The sequence below is a fragment of the Rousettus aegyptiacus genome, unplaced genomic scaffold (genome assembly GCF_014176215.1).
Source record: "Rousettus aegyptiacus isolate mRouAeg1 unplaced genomic scaffold, mRouAeg1.p scaffold_m13_p_14, whole genome shotgun sequence".
Taxonomy (NCBI): Eukaryota; Metazoa; Chordata; class Mammalia; order Chiroptera; family Pteropodidae; genus Rousettus; species Rousettus aegyptiacus.
The window spans coordinates 40,406,145-40,418,074 of NW_023416289.1; the positions used below are offsets into that span (position 1 = coordinate 40,406,145).

The 11,930-nt window shown below is 46.6% G+C and overlaps 1 protein-coding gene, 1 long non-coding RNA gene and 1 pseudogene across 3 annotated transcripts in view; 2 read left to right on the forward strand and 1 right to left on the reverse strand.

Annotated features, from left to right (window-relative positions):
- The window catches only part of AKT2 (AKT serine/threonine kinase 2), a 45,738-nt gene extending 43,862 nt beyond the window's left edge, over positions 1–1,876 (reverse strand). For both annotated transcript variants that reach the window (XM_036231650.1, XM_016166784.2), the window contains exon 1: positions 1,715–1,876. The gene's annotated coding sequence lies outside the window, so the exon portion shown is untranslated. The remainder of the gene's footprint in view (positions 1–1,714) is intronic.
- Positions 1,257–5,559, forward strand: LOC107521785. The gene is made up of 3 exons (XR_001599645.2): positions 1,257–1,342; positions 4,983–5,039; positions 5,247–5,559. It is a non-coding gene; the product is annotated as an uncharacterized LOC107521785 (long non-coding RNA).
- A 2,233-nt stretch (positions 5,560–7,792) lies between these two features.
- Positions 7,793–7,908, forward strand: LOC118611920 (annotated as a pseudogene).
- The last annotated feature ends 4,022 nt before the right edge of the window (positions 7,909–11,930 follow it).

Below are 11,930 nucleotides of genomic sequence, written 5' to 3' on the forward strand. Positions count from 1 at the left end.
AGCCAGTCAGCTTGGAAGCTAATGCTGTGGACCAGAAGTGACCATCTGTCCCCTTCTGACCACATCACCAGCCCCTGTTAGCTGGGTCAATCATGGACTGCAGCCAGCCCTCCGGGAACTCCAGACCCAAGGCAAAGGTTACTGGGCAAGCCAAGGTCACGAGCTGGCCTGGAGTGTAGGGGCAGTGGCCTCGAGTCTGGGGGCTGGCTGCCCCAAGAACCCACCCAGAGGCCACAGTGAGAAACCAGATCTGTGGGAATCTGGTGGTCCCAAGTCTGGGGCACCGCCCCCCCCCCCCACCAAGTCCCCTTGGCCTATGCAAAAAGGAACAGCTGGGAAAACAGTGATCAGCCTCTCTGCCGCCCAATGGTAAGGCCAACTGTTATCACCTGGTGCGGAGCATAAACATGATGGGCAGCTGGACTGCTATCCAGGGAGACATAAACAGCCTCAAGAACGAAGAGGCCTGCGGTGGGTGGTGGCTGGCCCCTTCACACCCACCAGCAATCAAGGTCAGGTCCCATTAAACTGGGACTGAACACCCTGGGCTTCTCTGGGAGGGGAAGAGGGGACAAGGTTGAATGGCAGCCCATGGAGGACCTAATTATTCCAGTTCAAGCCTCCTACTAAGCCCAAGAGGCCTCCAAACCAGAGAAAGGGGGTCTTCAGAATCCCAAGGATCAAGCTGTCCCAGCCACCTTGCTCTGGGAGAGAGGTGCCCCTCCAAACACTCCTTCCTCCCACATCTTAATAAGCAGGACCAAGAGTACAGCTCCTTAAACCCAAGCTCACTACCCTTAACCCTAAATGGAACAGAAAGCTCAAAAAACTTCTAACAGTGGCTTCTACGGTATCTCCCCCTCCCCAAGTAAAGAAAGAACTTGCCACAGAGGTGTCCACAAACCTTAAAACAGGGTGTAATAATATGAAAGGGTTCTGGCATAGACAGCAGTCCAGTATCCATCCAGTTCCCCCAAAGTCATTAAATTCAATAAAGCATGATCCTCCAGCTCAGTGTAAATCCCAAGCCCCACCCAACAAACACAGGAGGCAGAAGCCCCTCCTCATCACTCGCATTACAGCCCTCCCAAAATACTCCCCCTAAATACCCGCTTTGGCCTGTCCCATCCCTCAAAAATGATAAACTTCACAGTCCTCCTTTGATGTAGCGCTCTCTACGTTTTAAGGATGGCTCCCCCCAGCACCTCAGTGGTATAACCCAGACAGCGCTACCCCGGCCACACTTGGTACGGCTCCCTCCCCAGAAGCGCCCCCCCTCACCTCGCAACGCGTTATAGGAACTGCTCTCACGGCCCCGAATAGGTACAGCCCCCTACACTTGGTAAGACGCGCCACCTCAATGGCTTAGCGTTCGCCCACCAAGCGCGCTCTCCCTTCACACCCCACGGGTTCAGCTCCCTGCCCGCGCATGCTGGGGTCCGCACCCCCAGCCCTTCAGTGGTTGGGTCCTCGCACTTTGGGAGCCCCCCCGCCACTTCAGTGGTACAGCCCGCCGCCCCCGCCCCCAGCCCCTCAGGACTAGAACTACCACCCCCGCGCAGCCACCCCCACTCGGTCCCGGAAGGGGGGGCTCGAGGACGGCGGTCCCCGTCCGGCGGGCACTGGTGGTACGGCCCAACGCGGCACTGCGGGGGGTCCGAACGCGGCCACCAAGGGGCGGGGGGCGCTCTGGGACACGCGCTGGCGCACTCACCTGTCACCGGCGGCCGCCCAGCCTCTCCGGCGGGGCTCTACTCCCACCCATCGCCACGCTGCGCTTGGTCCCGCTCTTGTGTTTCCTGGCTGCGGTGGCGGCGGCGGCAGCGGCTACGCCTTCTCCGAGCCAGGCCCAACGGCTCGCGCGGCGCGGCCCCCCCGCCCCCTCCCCCCAGCCCCCGCTTACCGCCCCCTCCCACTCTCTGGCCGGAAATACCGCCTCCTCCCGCCACAAACAGGAACTGACGTAAACGAGCAAGAGCTGGACGCTGAGAGCGCTAGAGCGCAAGCGCAGGGGAAGGGAGGCGGTGGACTCAGAGCAGGGCGCCTGCGCACAGCAGGCAAGTTTGGGCCGATGTGGGTTAGGGATGTGCCTCGCGGAGGCGCCGGACGGAAAGAAGAGAGAGAGGAGTGCGCACGCGCAGTAGGACTGACTGACGCCCGCTTTCGCTAGAGGCTAGCCGCGGTGCGATTTCCCAGCAGCCCATAGTGCTTATTTACATACGCTTTGATCTCTTTTAGCTTGGCTCTCGCTTTTCCTACCCGGTTCCGAGTCTCTTAAAGAGCCCTGGAGCGGAGGTGAAGAGTTGTTCTCATTAAGTATGTCCCTCATGGTTGAGCTCGGGCTCTGAAACCGCAGAAAACCAGCTTTGTATTTCCTTGCTAATGAGTGGCCAGAGGCTTGACCGTTTTTTTGTGCCTCAGTATCATCTACTAATTGGAAACAGTCATACTTGTATTACCGAACTATTGGACTACTTTATGTAAACCGAATTGTCAGTTAGATAATTATCAATATTATATCAATTAGACATTCTATGACTCCACAATATTCTTATCTGCTCATTCTACATTGCAATTCCATATGGGATATAACTTTTTTATAGGGTAACTTGGGCCCAGGAAGTCCTTAAAATGACCCCGTAAGAAAAGAGTTTTGCACACATCCTGGCCCATCTATTAGCTGCTGTGCTAGACAGATGTGAGACATCTGGCTCCCAGTCCGTTCTGTCAAACAGGTTGGTTGGGGCTTGTTAGCTTATGAGTTTGGGTTCCGGTATGCCACACAGCTTAGCAAGTATGCATTGGTTAATGCATACCTCTTCCAGAAGGCCTGGCTGGGGGTTGAGGAATCCTAGGTCCACCTAGGTCTGTGAGAGTGTCTCCAGCAAGTTTTGCTCAGGGGTAGGCCTTAGTTTCCACATAGGTAAACCTAAAGCTGGAACTAGCCCTTTGCTAATAGGTTTCCATCTTGGAACTCGCCGCTCTGTATTCCTATTCCAAATTCGTGGTCTTGCCCCATCACTGTGTTGTTAACTCTAACCAATGCCACTCGCACCTCTGTCCTGACCATTTTAGAGTCCTACCGTCTGGTAAAGGGTCTGTCTCCTTAACCGCACAGAGAGCTCCAAGAGGAAAAAGACCAGGACTGTCTTAGTCATCACTTTTGAGGGATGGGACATACCTAACACTGCCCAGCAAAGCCCTGGCACAGAACAGGCCCTTGGAGAATATGTTTCAAGAATTAACCCTTCCACTCTAATCTAGACTCAAGGTTACTGTGGCCTTTCTTTCCTCCACTGTGCTGAACAGCTCACAGCCCATTCCTCTACATCCAGGTCTTCATGGCTGACTCAAATCCATGCCTCTCCTAGGGCACAGGATGGATTATCTCACTAAAATCTCCTGTGCCTTTGTGTATAAACTCCTTGGGACACTAGTAGTCAAAAGTAATGGCTTTCAAACTCTTTTAAGTACACATGTGTACTTACAGTACAATGAAACAAGTGTCACAAAATAGTATTACCTTTATGTGTGATGCACTCTGACTTTTAATTTTTTTTTCAGTGTCGAGACCCTGCTGAACTGATTTTCAGACCCACTAATGGGGCACTACTTGCGGTTTGAAAAATACTAGTCTAGGGGAGACAGCACTCACTGGCCTTGGAGATGGACAGGCCCTCGTTCTAATCATGCTTTTCCTGGGTCCTCATCAAAATAACTTCACTTCTCAGAGCCTACTTTTCCTCATTGCAAAATATCAATAGAATTTATTTAGCAACTGTTATGGGCCCAGTTCTGTTCTTAACTGTCCCACTGGTGCTATTCTGTTGCTATCGACACAACCTTGGAGGTTAGTGCAGCAGTCCTGGTCCCAGGACAAGATAGGGGTGGAGGTTGGATTTGAACCCTGGCTGTCTCATACAGGAGCCTGTGCTCTGAATTCACATCATGCAGAAAAGTGGAAAGTATTGGCCTTACTCTGTTGCTTTGGCAAACCACTTATCATTTGGGGGGGCTCAACCTATCAATTTCCACATCAAGGGTGATTGCAGAGAAAATTCCCTAAAACCCCAAATTATTCTCCACCCTCTAATCTGTGCTGTGAACTCCCTGCCCATAACTATAAGTATGGGCTGCCCCATGCATTTTTCTGAGGGCTGGTAGCTTCTCATCTGATGTCTGCTCAAAGGCCTCTGGATTCAGAAAAAGCGATTGAAGACTCCTGCCCTGAGCGATGGAGAGGGTGTGTCCTCGAAGCCCCCTTATGTCCCCAGGGAGCAGACATTAGCTCCTGGAGTCCATTTCAACCTTTCTCACAAATTGGGCTCCTGGCGGTGAACAGTCAAGCTGTATGGACCAGCTCTTAGGATTCCCAAATGGGGAGGCTTCTACTCCATCCCACAAGGTCTAGGAGTCTGTGGCAATGGTGGAGGTGGCCATGAGGGCAGGAACCACTCCTGCAACGTGGGCAATGAGATGAAAGCAAGAGGTATCATAATTCCTCCTTTCTTCATCCTAAGCAGAGAGTTTTCAGGGCAGAAAGTCCATAGCATTAATCTGCTTCTCAAAAATATCTGGCACCGTTAAAAAGAAGTTTTTATTCACAAGAGTTTCCCACGTTATACAGAAATGTCGAAATACTATCTTTGACTCCCCAGCCAGAAGTTACTGAGCCCCACCCTAGATGCTACTGTGTTGGGAAGATCCTTTTAGAGTCATTTTAAGTGTTTGGCAGAAATACAGATAAGCCTCGGGGATTCTGTTGGTTCCAATTTTCTTTTTATGAAATATGTTTCTCTTTCAGAAATTGCAATAGAAAACACCATACATATTCAATTTTTTAACACATAGGAGATTCCCAAAACGTTTCGGTGGTTGTGTGTTTCGGTTGTTGTGCTAGTCTGGTCTCTGGGGCAGACCTTGGAATGAAGTTTTTTCTACCCTCAATAAGACTGAACACCTTATCAATCTGCTCTGAACAGGTAGATGACTTCCCATCCCATGTGGAATCAAAGCTGAAGGCCTCAGCAGGGCCCTAGGTAAGTTGCCCCTGCCTATTTGTCTAACTTCATCTCAGGGTACTCTTGCCCTTAACTGCCACATTCTAGACACACTAACCTCTTCTCTACCCCTCCAAAAGGGCAAGCCTGTTCCCACCTCAGGGCCTTTGCACTGGCTGTTCCTCTTGCCTGAACAGTTCACCCTGATTTTGATTTTTGCATGACTGGCTCCATCTTGTCTTTCAGAACCCAGTTCAAACTCACCTCTTTCGAGAGACTTTGCCTGGCCACTCAAGACCCAGAAGAGCCAGGCTGTCGCCATCCATCACTTTAGCATATTTGAATTCCCTACTTAGCACTTAACACTAAAGAATACTTTTGTTGTTTATTTTGTAACTGTCTCTCCCAAAACCAGAATATAAATTTGTCCGTGAAGGCAAAGACCTTGTCTTGGACCCCTGTCTCCCCAGCCCCTAGAACGATGCCTGGCACATAGTTGGGACTTGGGGAATCAATAAATATTTGCTGACTGAATGTGGTTTTGATTAGGAAGGTTAAAGCTCTGTACTGGGGTGAGTTTTATTGCAGGTCTGAACTTATCTACTCACAAAAAGTTGAACGAATAGTAGTAAACTCTTAACCTTTATTGAAGAATTCCCACATTTCCCACACGGTGCTAGGAACTATACATGGTCTTATCAAATGTCCCTGCAGGTTGAAGACTCTGAAAGGCCTATTTTGCAGAAGCAAACATGGGCCCAGAGAGAAGTATCTTGCCAAATATCACACAGCCAGAATGTTATGGAACCTGGATCCAGTCCCAAAGATGTCTCAGGCCAGGCTCACACTTTTACCCACAAGACTGGACTTCACTTGCACGAGTCCAGATTTCATATATAGCAAAGTCTTGTATTATGCTATAAGTATGCATAGTTTTTCACATTAAGAAAAACTGAGATAAAAATAAATTAATTCTAAAAAAAAGAAAGAAAGAAATACTGAGATAATATGACTATCACCTCATTTTTTTTTAGGTCAAAAGGCATCATTTCACAGCTGCCCAGTGAGGTGATTTATAAAAGCTATTTGAGCTGTTGCCACAAGATGGCGCCACATGCACTGGTCATCCCTGCAGGAACCTTGCTGACTGGCATGCATCAAGGTTCCTGCAGCAAACTGGGGGGCCTTTCTGCCGTTATTTAAACATTCGGTGTTTAAAAGGAAACTCTTAAAAGCAACACATGATCCAGAATTGGATTCAGAGCCAGGAGGGGAAAATGGCAATAAGGAACATTATTGAGACTATTAATGAAATTGGAATCTGAACTAAGCTTGAGTATTGTTAACCATGTTAAATTTCTCGGTTTTGATAATTGTACTATGTTTATGAAAGAGAATGTTCTTGTTCTTATATGTGCTGAAGTGTCCCAAGGTAAAGAGGCCTGATGTTCTCCGACTAAACTCAAATGGTTCAAAAACACGACATACGCATATGTACACATGAAAGTGTATGTATGTGTGCTTATAGAGGGGGGACGGGACAGAAAGGAACAAAAAGACAAATGAGTAAACAATTGGCAGGTCTGGATAAAGTGCCGACAGGAAACCCTCATACTAGTCTTGCTACTTTTCTATAAGTTTATAATTATATCAAAATAGTTACCCAATGGGAATGTCATTAAAGGGTTCTTTACAATGCGATGATAATGCTGGTGCTGAAGATCTTCCCTGAAAATCATCAGTTTTAGAGACAAATTAGATAACATGTGCCCAGCACTGTTTTAAGTTCTTTATGTGAATTGACTCACTTAAACCTCACAGTCATTCTGTGAGGTAGGTGCTACTATTACTTCCATCTTAGTGAAGAGGAAACTGAAGCACAGAGAGGTTGAGTAGCTTGCCCAGGACCACAGAGCTGCAGAGCTCAAGCTCTTAATCATGACAGACCATTGGGAAGGCCAAACAATCACCAGGATAGGCTATGTTGGTCACTTAGGGGCAAGCAAGGGACAGAAAGGCAGCTTTAGGAAAAACATCAGAACAATGACTATAGATTTGCATGCTCTGAAACCCTGCCTCAACCTGACATCAAGTCTATGTAGAAGTCAATCTTGAATTATGCAAAAGTTTAGCTGAACAAAACAGAGAAAGAAAGTGGCCTCTGAACCTGCTAGAAATCAGTCAACACTGGAGGAAGAATTAGAATGTTCTTTAAACAACTCTGATTATCCTCAATATTTACTTGTGGCATAAATTTAAATTTATAAAACATAGCTACATTCTCTTTGCCCTAGGTATTTACCCCGTGGATATGTTCACACATGAGCAAAATGTGGTGCACACAAGAGACACTGTAATAGAAAAAGACCTGGAAACCACCTAAGTGTCCACTATGAGGGACTAGTTCAATACACTAAGGTATATCCACATGAGGGAATGCCAGCAGTGACTTTAAAAGGAAGCTCTATCCATCAAGCATATTAAAAGATGTTAACATCATTAGCCATCAGGGAAATGCAAATCAAAACCAAAATAATAGGTATCATTTCATACCTGCTAGGATGGCAATAATCAAAAGGATAGATGATGTGTTGGCAAGGATATGGAGAAAGTGGAACCCCCGCACACTGCTGGTGGGAATGTAAAATGGTGCAGCCACCTTGGAGAACTTTAGTTTCTCAAATGGTTAAAAACAGAATGAATAGCATGTGGTTCCATAGTGTAGCGGTTAGCACGTCTGCTTTACACGCAGGAGGTCCTGGGTTCACACCCCAGTGGAGCCACGGTCCATGGTCTAGGGCCATGCCACCCTGAACAAGCCCGATGTCTGATCTCGGAACCTAAGCAGGTTTGGACCTGGTTAGTACTTGGATGGGAGACCATCTAGGAAAATCAGGTGCTGTAAGCATGAATAATAGATAGATAGATATCTAGATAGAAAGAAAGATAGATAGATAGATAGATAGATAGATAGATAGATAGATAGATAGATAGATAGATAGATAGATGATAGGACATATGACCTAACAATTCGATTTCTAAGTATATACCCAAGAGAACTGAAAATACATGTCCACACAGAAAATTACATGAGAATGTTCATGGAGGCATTATTCATAATAGCCCCAGAGTGGAAACAACCCAAGTGTCCATCAACTAAGTAAACAGAATGTGCTATATTCATATAATGCTATATTATTCATCAATAAGAATAAATGGAGTACAGACACACGCTACAACATGGATGAACCTGAAAGACATGCTAAGTGAGAGAAGCCAGTCACAAAAGACCACATATTATATGATTCTATTTATATTAAGTGTCTGGAAGAGGCAAATCCATAGAGACAGAAAGCAGATTTGTAGTTGCAGGGGTTTGGATGCGGGGCAGAGTATGGGAGGGCCTGGGAATGATGACTAAGGGGTGTAGGGTTTCTTTTCCAGGTAATGAAATGAAAAATGTTCTAAAATGTGGTGATGGATGCACAACTCTGTGAATAATTACAAGCCATCGAATTGTGCACTTCAAATGGGACAATTGTCTGATATGTGAATTATACCTCGTTTTTTTTAAAAAAGCTCTTTATGTAGTTGATACCAAATGACATTCCTGTAGCAGTGTGAATGCTCCCTTTACTCCAAATCTTCCCCAACATTGAGACTTTACATTTTTTGCCAGTCTGCAGGGCACAAAACAATCTTATATATATACCTTTAAATTTTGTACTGTTTGTATGAATTAATCCAAAATAAACACTTAAATATGCTAATAAATTATTGCTTTTTTGCTATTTTGGGGTTGCATATTAAGATTACATTTTTTAAAAAGGGGGTGTCACCTCAGTAGCAATGAGCACACCTCATGCCTAGATCTTGGTTCTGATACCATTCTACAATGAAAGGAACTGGGCTCCTTGGAGAAATGGTAAGCTCTAGGACCAGGGCAGGAAATACACAAGATAAGCCTGGAGGATCTGTAGTGTCAGAAAATAAGGAAGTGTCAAACAAACAAACAAAAAACAAACAAGAAAACCCCACTACACAATAATGGAGCTATGTCAAAGGGACACAAGAGCCAACAGAAAGAGCACCCAATGGCCAAAGCTGGAATAACATGAACGACGCAAGTAACAGTGGATGATAACCCAAAGTATAAAAAAAAAATGCACGAGTCCATACTGATAAAAAAAAAAAAAAAAAAGATTGATCGAATTAATAAATAGGAAGAAGAGACCAATCTCTCTTGCAAAAGAATTTCAAACAGTTTATGTTGGTATTTTGTGAGCCCCCCACCCCTTACATGTGAGCTGCTCAGAGTGACTGACTGCCTTTCAAAGGGACCAATATGGAAAGGGAGAAAGAAGAGGACTTTGCAGTGAGGAGATGTGACAAACAGTAGGTAATCAAGCCAGATGATCAAGGTCAACATAAACAGTGATAGGTTCGCAGTATGCACCCTAGACGGGATGGATAAAATGGCACTTCCCTTGAGCTCTTCCTCTGAACGATATGTAACCCCAGTCTAATCACAAGAAAAATATCAGGCAAATCTCGATTGATGGTCATCCTATAATATACCTGGACCAGCATTCTTCAAAACTGTCAAGGTCATCCAAAACAAGTCTGAGAAACTGCCCCAACCAGGAGGAGCCTAAGAAGACATGACATCTCCTTGTCAACATAAATGTTTGACGACATAAATGTAATATGGTATCTTGGAAGAGAAAAAGATGTTAAAACTAAGGAAATCTGAAAAACTATACATCATACTAATACGTCCATATTGGTGAATTGTAACAAACATTATCATACTAATTAAGATATTAATAAAGGAAAGTGAATTATGGGGTAGATGGGAACTCTGTACTAAGTGTACGTCTTGATTTTTTTTGTACATCTAAAACTGTTCTAAAAAAATAAAGACTGTTCCTGTTTGTTGAAGTTTACGAAGGCCTGTTATGGAGTTCACAAAGCAGGTCAAGTTCAGTGTTGGTAAACGCTGGGCCTTCAAAGGCAGCTCTGCAGGAGCAGTGCTCACCAGACTAAATCAGCTGGGATCCCAAAGGAGGGAAAGGTGGGGTCGGGATCACTGGGGCCTGACTTTGACGTCTGGCCCATCTCAGGCACCAGGCTCAGGCACCAGGCTGCAGGAAGGGGCAGTGGGACTGGCCTGGACCTTGGCTGCTGCCACAGGCATTAGAAGTGCCTGTCTTGCTTTGCATCCACTGGTGGAGCTACCAAAAGAGGTGACGTGTTCAGAGGTGACCTCATCCCAAGACTACGTCTAACCAGAATCATCTGCCTCAACTGGCTCAGATCTGGCTCTGGGTTTACGAGCCATGGGCTCACTACCCCGCCATCTCCACATGTTTGTGGGATGAGCTAGGAAACCCCTGACTTTCGTGGTGATGCCCTGACCCTGAGGACTTGACAAGTCCATCAATTTAACAAAGCACTGATTTGTACTTCCTGGCACAAAGGTGGTGGTCAATGTCAGCTCTTAGCATCCTGACTTGCTTCCTCCAGCATGCTCCAATTACTGGAGTTCAACTGCTCTTAATTCCTTTGTGGAACAGAGTGATAAATGTGTAAGTAAACCATCTGAAGAATGCCAGTCTTGGAGGAGGGCCTAGTTCAGATTTGCTATTGACCCACTATCAGAATTTGCACTGAAGTGGTATCATTGGAACTCTTCAGATCCAGCCCTGAATTGGCCCCATAGGTGAACAAGGCTTCCCCACTGCAGCTCTGCTTGTGATCCCAAGAGGCTAGAAGCAACTTGAACTCCCTTCCAAAAAGGAATGGTTAAATAAATTAGGCTGTGAATGTGTGTGCTTGTGTGTGTGTGCTATGTTCCTCTGTGTGTGTGTGCACATGTGTAATCCATCTCTGGAAGGATTACTCAAGAATTGGTAATAATAGTGGCCTCTGAGGAGGGGACTGGGGGCTAGGAGATGCACTATAAAGATTTTGTATCCTTTGCATTTTGAACCATGTACTATTTACGCTCGAAAGTGTTTAAGAGAACCAAAGAAAAAATAATGGACCCCTACAGTCACAGCCATTGGGGTTGGTTTGGGGCAATCACCAAATCACATGGGTGGGACACTGGGGCTCTAGAGCGACTGTGAGCAAAGGAGGCGTCCAGCTCCAGGTCCTTCTGGCAAAGGGAGGCAGGATGGGGCGTGGCACTCAAGGCCAGAGGCATGCCAGGGCTGCAGTTGCTTCAGAGGATGAGTTGATGGTGCGAGAATACAGAGATAACTAGAAAATCTCCTAGGACCCCACCCCCCGCCTTTGCAAAAGGACCCTGTTTCAAATCTGTGATTGAGGCAGCACAGGATAGTAGTTAAGGGGCCAGGATCCAGCTCAGCTCCCTGATATCGTGTCACTTGCCAGCTGGGTGAGGCCATTAGCAGTTTACTCTCCTCTGAGCCTCTGTAAAGAGCATGTGATGACTTACCTCACACAGGTAAGCCTTTCACGGAAGGGAGCTATACATGCGTTTATATCATCGTAGGTCCTACTACGCATCAAGAAATTACTTGTGCTCCTAAATTTAGTAACTGGAACACTTCCAATTAGCCCTGGCATTTGCTAAAATTATCCATGAAGTGGGACAAGAAGAAATTACAGGAGGTGGGGGGCAGGCAGTGAAGAGCAGCAAGGAGGGAGGGAGGGAGGGAGGGAGGGAGGGAGGGAGGGAGGGAGAGAGAGAGAGAGAGAGCGCGCGAGCGAGAGAGCGCGCGCGCGCGCGCCTCCTTGTGGCTGGGACATGAAAGGGCAGTGTCTGGAATCTTGACGCTGCAGTCATTTGCTGTCCTTGAGGCCCACCTGGACTAGTGCCACAAGGACCCAGCCTGGACCCTTACCAGGAGCGAGGTCAACAGCTGCTCTTTCTGCCACTGCCCCTCATACTGAACTCCAGCC